The sequence below is a fragment of the Manis pentadactyla genome, chromosome 16 (genome assembly GCF_030020395.1).
Source record: "Manis pentadactyla isolate mManPen7 chromosome 16, mManPen7.hap1, whole genome shotgun sequence".
Classification (NCBI taxonomy): Eukaryota; Metazoa; Chordata; class Mammalia; order Pholidota; family Manidae; genus Manis; species Manis pentadactyla.
This window is the reverse complement of record NC_080034.1, coordinates 59,180,425-59,188,901: the sequence shown is the minus strand read 5'-3', so window position 1 is coordinate 59,188,901 and position 8,477 is coordinate 59,180,425. Positions and strand designations below refer to the sequence as shown.

The window sequence follows — 8,477 nt, the reverse complement described above, 5'->3', positions numbered from 1 at the left end:
ATATATGCACCCAATACAGGAGCACCAACATACCTGAAACAAATATTAACAGAACTAAAGGAGGAAATAGAATGCAATGCATTCATTCTAGGAGACTTCAACACACCACTCACTCCAAAGGACAGATCCACCAGACAGAAAATAAGTAAGGACACAGAGGCACTGAACAACACACTAGAACAGATGGACCTAATAGACATCTACAGAACTCTACATCCAAAAGCAACAGGATACACGTTCTTCTCAAGTGCACATGGAACATTCTCCAGAATAGACCACATACTAGGACACAAAAAGAGCCTCAGTAAATTCCAAAAGATTGAAATCCTACCAACCACCTTTTCAGACCACAAAGGCATTAAACTAGAAATAAACTGTTCAAAGAAAGCAAAAAGGCTCACAAACACATGGAGGCTAAACAACACGCTCCTAAATAATCAATGGATCAATGACCAAATCAAAGTGGAGATCCAGCAATATATGGAAACAAATGACAACAACAACACTAAGCCCCAACTTCTGTGGGACGCAGCAAAAGCAGTCTTAAGAGGAAAGTATATAGCACTCCAAGCATATTTAAAAAAGGAAGAGCAATCCCAAATGAACGGTCTAATGTCACAACTATCAAAATTGGAAAAAGAAGAACAAATGAGGCCTAAGGTCAGCAGAAGGAGGGACATAATAAAGATCAGAGACGAAATAAATAAAATTGAGAAGAATAAAACAATAGCAAAAATCAATGAAAGCAAGAGCTGGTTCTTCGAGAAAATAAACAAAATAGATAAGCCTCTAGCCAGACTTATGAAGAGGAAAAGAGAGTCAACACAAATCAACAGTATCAGAAATGAGAAAGGAAAAATCACAACAGATCCCGCAGAAATACAAAGAATTATTAGAGACTACTATGAAAACCTATATGCTAACAAGCTGGGAAACCTAGGAGAAATGGACAACTTCCTAGAAAAATACAACCTTCCAAGACTGACCCAAAAAGAAACAGAAAATCTAAACAGACCAATTACCAGCAACGAAATTGAAGCGGTAATCAAAAAACTACCAAAGAACAAAACCCCCGGGCCAGATGGATTTACCTCGGAATTTTATCAGACATACAGGGAAGACATAATACCCATTCTCCTTAAAGTTTTCCAAGAAATAGAAGAGGAGGGGATACTCCCAAACTCATTCTATGAAGCTAACATCACCCTAATACCAAAACCAGGCAAAGACACCACCAAAAAAGAAAACTATAGACCAATATCCCTGATGAACGTAGACGCAAAAATACTCAACAAAATTTTAGCAAACCGAATTCAAAAATACATCAAAACCATCGTACACCATGACCAAGTGGGATTCATCCGAGGGATGCAAGGATGGCACAACATTCGAAAGTCCATCAATATCATCCACCACATCAACAAAAAGAAAGACAAAAACCACATGATCATCTCCATAGATGCTGAAAAAGCATTTGACAAAGTTCAACATCCATTCATGATAAAAACTCTCAGCAAAATGGGAATAGAGGGCAAGTACCTCAACATAATAAAGGCCATCTATGAAAAACCCACAGCCAACATTATATTGAATAGCGAGAAGCTGAAGGCATTTCCGCTGAGATCGGGAACTAGACAGGGATGCCCACTCTCCCCACTGTTATTTAACATTGTACTAGAGGTCCTAGCCACGGCAATCAGAAAAAACAAAAAAATACAAGGAATCCAGATTGGCAAAGAAGAAGTCAAACTGTCACTATTTGCAGATGACATGATACTGTACATAAAAAACCCTAAATACTCCACCCCAGAACTACTAGAACTGATATCGGAATACAGCAAAGTTGCAGGATACAAAATCAACACACAGAAATCTGTGGCTTTCCTATATACCAACAATGAACCAACAGAAAGAGAAATCAGGAAAACAACTCCATTCACAATTGCATCAAAAAAAATAAAATACCTAGGAATAAACCTAACCAAAGAAGTAAAGGACTTATACTCTGAAAACTACAAGTCACTCTTAAAAGAAATTAAAGGGGACACTAACAGATGGAAACGCATCCCATGCTCATGGCTAGGAAGAATTAATATCGTCAAAATGGCCATCCTGCCCAAAGCAATATACAGATTTGATGCAATCCCTATGAAACTACCAGCAACATTCTTCAATGAACTGGATCAAATAATTCAAAAATTCATATGGAACCACCAAAGACCCCGAATAGCCAAAGCAATCCTGAGAAAGAAGAATAAAGTAGGGGGGATCTCACTCCCCAACTTCAAGCTCTATTATAAAGCCATAGTAATCAAGACAATTTGGTACTGGCACAAGAACAGAGCCACAGACCAATGGAACAGACTAGAGAATCCAGACATTAACTCAGACATATATGGTCAATTAATATTTGATAAAGGAGCCATGGACATACAATGGCGAAATGACAGTCTCTTCAACAGATGGTGCTGGCAAAACTGGACAGCTACATGTAGGAGAATGAAACTGGACCATCGTCTAACCCCATATACAAAAGTAAACTCAAAATGGATCAAAGACCTGAATGTAAGTCATGAAACCATTAAACTCTTGGAAGAAAACATAGGCACAAACCTCTTAGACATAAACATGAGTGACCTCTTCTTGAACATATCTCCCCGGGCAAGGAAAACAACAGCAAAAATGAACAAGTGGGACTATATTAAGCTGAAAAGCTTCTGTACAGCAAAAGACACCATCAATAGAACAAAAAGAAACCCTACAGTATGGGAGAATATCTTTGAAAATGACACATCCGATAAAGGCTTGATGTCCAGAATATATAAAGAGCTCACACGCCTCAACAAACAAAAAACAAATAACCCAATTAAAAAATGGGCAAAGGAACTGAACAGACGGTTCTCCAAAAAAGAAATACAGATGGCCAACAGACACATGAAAAGATGCTCCACATCGCTAATTATCAGAGAAATGCAAATTAAAACTACAATGAGGTATCACCTCACACCAGTAAGGATGGCTGCCATCCAAAAGACAAACAACAACAAATGTTGGCGAGGCTGTGGAGAAAGGGGAACCCTCCTACACTGCTGGTGGGAATGTAAACTTGTTCAACCATTGTGGCAAGCAGTATGGAGGTACATCAAAATGCTCAAAACAGACTTACCATTTGACCCAGGAATTGCACTCCTAGGAATTTACCCTAAGAATGCAGCAATCAAGTATGAGAAAGATCAGTGCACCCCTATGTTTATCGCAGCACTATTTACAATAGCCAAGAATTGGAAGCAACCTAAATGTCCATCGATAGATGAATGGATAAAGAAGATGTGGTACATATACACAATGGAATACTACTCAGCCATAAGAAAAGGGCAAATCCAACCATTTGCAGCAACATGGATGGAGCTGGAGGGTATTTTGCTCAGTGAAACAAGCCAAGCAGAGAAAGAGAAATACCAAATGATTTCACTCATCTGTGGAATATAAGAACAAAGGAAAAACTGAAGGAACAAAACAGCAGCAGAATCACAGAACTCAAGAATGGACTAACAGGTACCAAAGTGAAAGGGACTGGGGAGGATGGGTGGGTAGGGAGGGATAAGGGGGGGAGAAGTAGGGGGGTATTAAGATTAGCATCCATAGCAGGGTGGGAGAAAGGGGAGGGCTGTACAACACAGAGAAGACAAGTAGTGATTCTACAACAGGTTGCTACGCTGATGGACAGTGACTGTAAAGGAGTATATAGGGGGGACCTGGTATAGGGGAGAGCCTAGTAAACAAAGTATTCGTCATGTAAGTGTAGATTAATCATTAAAAAAAAAAAAAATGCAGTTCCTATGTGGTGACCTCTAATGAGTTCTACACAATGATATAAAGGACATATAAAAGTGTAGGCAAAGGGTCTGTTTGTGTTTATACAGAGGATCAAAGCCTAATTTGGCTACCCCGAAAATGAACTAAGAAACGATATGAAAGAGAACTTCCAACATCAGCACTCTCGGGAAGACTCATGCCAGAAGATGATCATCAAAAAACCCCAACAAAGATCCACGCACTGCTACAGCTGTAGATGCACTCATCCCACCAGCTCCTGGACTTGCCATGGGAATGAAGGAGATATCTAAGCTGGCCTGTGCATACAGTAAAACAACAAATTTGACTGGATCTATACTGTTGGAACTCAACCAAGAATTAGGAGAAGTGCAAATTGTAGCGCTCCAAAATCTTACAACTACAGACTATTTACTGTTAAAAGAACATATGGGATGTGAACAGTGCCCAGGAATGGGTTGTTTTAATTTGTCTGATTTTTCTCAAACTATTCAAATTCAGTTAGATAATAACCATCATATCATTGATAAGTTTTCACAAATGCCTAGGGTGCCTAACTGGTTTTCTTGGTTTCACTGGAGATGGCTGGTAATTACAGGTATGCTTTGGTTATGTAACTATACTCCTATTATGTTAATGTGTGTGCGCAATTTAAGTAGTAGCTTAAAATATATACATGCTGAAGTTACTCTACAAGAAGATATGTCAAAGAAATAATCAATCTTCCCATGTTTTCTCCCGCCTGCTACTTCTATAGCTTTTCTTCTTCCTTCCTAATTACAACGAATTCTTAAATAGAATTCGTGCCTCATATCAAATTTACCGAGTATCATAACTCCTCCAAGTGGTAAAGATACCTCAAGACAAATGCTGGGCATAGAAGCCACAGGGCATAAATATGCAAAGAAATAAAAAGCTAACCATTTCAAACAATAAGGCTTCTCTCTCACTTACCAACTTAACATCTCCCTGTATGGCCCCGGAAGATGACTGGTTAGCCAGAGACGGGTAAGATTCCTCAAGGGAGGAACAACCTAAGACAGGCACAGTCGCAGGGGGGCCATCAGGTGAGAAATTGGGGATCAACAGAGGTGAGGCTTAGAACCTCACCCCCCCTGTTCTGAGAGAAATCTTCTGCATATGTGGATGTTTTATTGCCCTTGTCTAGCTTGGATTAACACATAGTCTACAGGCACACACCTGATCATCTACATTTGCTCTCTTACAACACTAAACTATGTTTTCTACCTTTATGTTGTATCTACCTACCACTTCAGCATCTTATTAAAAATAATAAAGAGAGAAATGTGGTATCCACATATAAATCAAGTATAAAAATCAAATGTGTATTCATATTTGAACTGACTGTTTATAGTTCATAATGCATGAGCAAAACCGAAAGTTTCTGTGATGACTGCCCTTGTACTGTTCACCATGTAACTTATTCACTATGTAAGAATTTGTTCTCCATGTAAGAACTTGTTCGTTATGCTTCAGAAGATTGGAGACTGATGAAAATTAGGCTTGGGGTGGATTAATGATTGTGCATTGAGCATTGACTCCCCTATACAGAATTTTATTGTTGTTAACAACCATTTGATCAATAAATATGAGAGATGCCCTAACAACAACAACCAAGAAAAAGTACACACTTCCAATTGTAAAATAAATAAGCAACCGGGATGTAATGTATAGCATAAGGAATATAGTCAAAATATTGTAACAACTTGGTATGGTGATAGCTGGTACTTAGAATTATCATGTATATAAATGTTGAATCACTGTGTTGTACACCTGAAACTAATGTAATGTAATACTGTGTGTCAACTACCCTTCAATAAAAAATAATTATCTAAAAAAAAAAAAAAAAAAAAAAGAAATATTTTAGTGAATAAAAGTAATGTAAGGGAAATGATACAGAAAGTGAAAGTTAAGATTTGAATTTACTTCTATACTTCACTGGAAAGTCCTGGAATATACCCATGTCATGCAATGTCATTTTATAGGAGAGTTTAGATATCTTTGTCATTTGGAGATCTTTGAAAAATAGAATAAACTCATCTTTCAGAATCTTTGTTTTTGTGTGAAAAATGAATGGGTGTTCTGCAGAGAAGTTTGTTTATGTCAATTATAATTAGACACTGTAGATAGTAAAACATACAAACTTTATTTAAACCACCTTTTTAACCACATCTACTTTGAACACTTCATTGCCAAGACCTAAAGCAGCTTATGTACAGTCCTTTCTGGAAAAGAGAGCTTACTCAACATTCTCTGCTCAGGTATCTTAGATCACTCCTTATTTACTGCAGGATTAAAAGTCAAGTCAGAATACATTCCTTTAGGATTCTGACCCTTCACAACCTTGCATCATCCATTCATTTGATAAATGATTACTAAGTGCCTACTATGTACCAGACACATAGTCTAAGTACTGGAATACAGCAGTGATTTTTTAAAATGAAGATCAAAACCAGTGCTCTCGAGGATATTATTTTCTAGTTATCCTCATTTCTCCATAGATTGCCAGCTACTTGAGAATAATAATGTTTCTTTGTGTCTATCCAGAGCTTCTAATGCGATGCTTCATACAGAGTTCACCTCAATGGATTTTTTAAAGAAATAGATTTGATACAAGTGTTGAATCTTGGCGCCTGGCAGAGCCTCACAGCCTTTGTCCCATAATGTCACTGTACAAAGAATTCATTGTAAAATACACTTGGGAAATTTGGCATAAGATTTCTCTTCTGTTGGAGATACAGAATGCTCATTAATATGCTAAAGATCCTTAGAATGCCTACTATCAAGAACTTCCTAGCATTTCCTAAACAATTTTTATCACAACTCTTTTTTTGAGATAACACTACTAATATCCTTCAATTCGTTGGTACATATTTTATTGAATATTGATGTAAAAGTATTTTTTACACTTAATTCTAAGACAAATGCTTCCTATTAAGCAGCCAATAAAGGTTTTTCTTTTTTCCTACAGAGTTTTTATTGTTCAACATGAGCCTCAGTTCAAGGTTTAGGTGGTTTAAAGAAGGTTCTACTCCATTACTCTGAAGCAGCACAGAATCAGTCAACATTTATTCTAATGAATGTGCCAAGTATTTGTTTAAATTACTCCTGTTTGATGGTCCCTATTTTTGGAGCACAGCAAGGCATCTTATTATCCATTCTCTCTATTCCTTAAAGGCTTCCACGGGTTTGGGCAGATTCCCACTATCCTCCTGTCTGTGTTTCGGGGCAACTCCAGCTGCATTAGCGGTCTCGTCAACCCACCTCACCAGCGACTCGTATCTTTCTTTCCATAATGTTGAAGCCAACAGCACACTGCAACTTGCAGAAACAGTTAGGGAAAAGGTTCAAGGGGCGCTGGTTGGCTTCTTCCAAGTGATTGGAGCCTTGCATTAGGCCTGCGAGCCACTGGCAGGTTCTGAGTCCAAATACGTGTCCAATCTCATGGGTTAAAGTCTTTCTGGACCGAAGCAGCAGAACACCAGTCACCTCAGGAGTGTAATAGTTATCAAAAACTGAGTAGTCATGTGAGGGTATCTTCTGCAGTTTCTTCACTCTGCCTTCACTGCGTGAGCTGTAAAACTCACTGCCGTACCTGGCAAAGCTGAATATTCCCACACCATCTGTCAAAGAAGCCTGTCCAAAGACAAAATTCCAGGAGTCTCTTGGGTAAAGATCAATTATTGTTACTCCTACAATACAGAAGGCATCTGCAGGTTTCTTCTTTTTTAAGAACTTCAGGATGTGCCCTGCATGAATTTGTAGGTTCTGTGTGCTATTACTGATGCTGAAGGAACGCCTGGTTGCAGAAACAGCAGTTCTAGGAGTTTTACTGTCAAGTCATAGAAAAATGCCTCACAATAGCCCTTGAGCCATTTAATACATTCCACACTGATAATTGGTGTGTCCTAGAGCTCCAATGCACTGTATGTAAATACTGCATTTCTCCGGAGAGGGTGCCTTTCTGTAAGGATCGCTGAAAAACTGTTCAAAGTCTTAGGAGCCTCAGGATGCGAGGTGATCCAGTCTGATTTCGAATGCAGGGTAATGGGTCCAAAGAGATCACGGTTTGGCTGGAAGGCTTCGTTCATCAAACGCTGTTCCCCAGCATTTAGCTTCTCATACTGTGACACAAGGGCTGGGTTCTTTGACATGAGAGCTCTTCCTAGTGTCTGTTCAGAGTGCCGTACTGTTTCCATAATGGCAGGTGTCTTCCATTCATATCGTGTTCCTATGTAGAGATTTCATCCTTCCGCTTGAATGGTTCAAACAGCTGGTCCACCACGAGCCGGGAAGGCCAGCACAGCCCAGGCTCTGACGCTGCCCCCGCGCTAACCTCCCACCGCCAGGCCTACATCACCCGCCCTCCCACTCCTGGAGCCGTGCAGCAGCCAGTAAAGTTTTAAAAGTAATACCTTGTCAAATTCCTTGGTACACTGGAAATTTGTATCAGATCAGTTGTATGTAATCTGATGACTTTATAGGTGAAAGATGGACAAGACATCATTCCTTTCTTGCTCAGTCCTTATTAATATCCTCCTTGACTTGAAAACATGAAAGGAATTAGTCATGGGTAATCTCGCAGCCCCAGCTTTCTCTCATTTGCTCCTTGCATCAACAGT

The 8,477-nt window shown here is 39.1% G+C and overlaps 1 pseudogene; it reads right to left on the bottom strand.

Annotated features, from left to right (window-relative positions):
- Window positions 1–6,977: 6,977 nt before the first annotated feature.
- Window positions 6,978–8,132, bottom strand: LOC118914162 (archaemetzincin-2-like; annotated as a pseudogene).
- Between the last annotated feature and the right edge of the window lie 345 nt (window positions 8,133–8,477).